Genomic DNA, 1082 nt, shown 5'->3' on the forward strand with positions numbered 1-1082 from the left:
TCAGACACCTGCTCCTCCCCTTGCTGCGGGTTATTATGGTGGGCCTTCACTATGTGCTCATAGTTCATTTTCATGATCTTTAGGGCCATCACTTCCTTCCTCAGTGTGGACACTTCCTCCTCTTGCTTCTTCTCCTTGTGAAGACACTGGATGTAGTCAATGGTCTGCTGCAGTGTGGGGGCCTTGCTTATTTTCTGTGTTCCCACAGCAAATTCAGACTGCTGCTGGCAGGTGGGTACTGTGGACTGAAGGTCGTCGTTACCTTTCGTAATAGCATCTCTTCATTTCTGTTCAGCCTGTGTGTGTGTGCTTGTCTTCATCTGTCTTTATAGGAGTTCTTTTATGATGTCTCGTGCCTGTAGTCACTGTCTCCATCATCTGTATTTGGTACTGAGGAGGCACTTGTGGATTCTATGCTGTTGGCCCTGGAGACAACAGTACTCTTTCTTGCAGTCTCTGCAAAGAAATTGTGATCAAAGCCGTCGTCGCTGAAAGCACCGTCAGTTTTCCAATGAAGACCAAAATATGAATTAAAGTTAATCTACATGGTGAATGACTTGGTGACAGAGAGGGTCTGTGTCGGTGTTTGGTCTGTTCTGGTTTGTAGTGTTTCTGTCATCCAGGGTGTAGCATGCTTTATATGTGGGAAGACTAACCTGGACCGGACGGCCCCTCATCACAAATGTCAGATGTCAGTCATCTGAAGGTGGAGATCCATCAGTAGTTCAGTATAAATCTGAGACCTCCTCACATGACATGGACACCGTGGTATATTCTTTATTGTACATCTCAATTAATGAATTCAATATCCATCAAGCTTGAATCAAAAGCATTTTCTCATGACATCATTTTCTCCCAGTGTTGATGGATCACGGCTGCCTGGAAAGGCGTAAAGTTATGGGCCTGAAGGTCCTAAAGTTAGAGCTCCAACTGATGATTATTTTCATTATCAATTCATTTCTCGATTATTGCTTCAATTAACTGGTTAATCAATTAGTCTAAAAAATGTCAAAAATAATGACAGATGCCCATCTCCAGTTCCCAGAGTCCAGCGCGACATCTGCCAGCTGATAGCTGAGTCT

The 1082-nt window shown here is 44.0% G+C and overlaps 1 pseudogene; it reads right to left on the bottom strand.

Moving 5' to 3' along the window:
• The window catches only part of LOC130121061 (max-like protein X), a 1830-nt pseudogene extending 1153 nt beyond the window's left edge, over positions 1–677 (bottom strand).
• Positions 678–1082: the final 405 nt, after the last annotated feature.

The sequence above is a fragment of the Lampris incognitus genome, chromosome 11 (assembly GCF_029633865.1).
Source record: "Lampris incognitus isolate fLamInc1 chromosome 11, fLamInc1.hap2, whole genome shotgun sequence".
Lineage (NCBI taxonomy): Eukaryota > Metazoa > Chordata > Actinopteri > Lampriformes > Lampridae > Lampris > Lampris incognitus.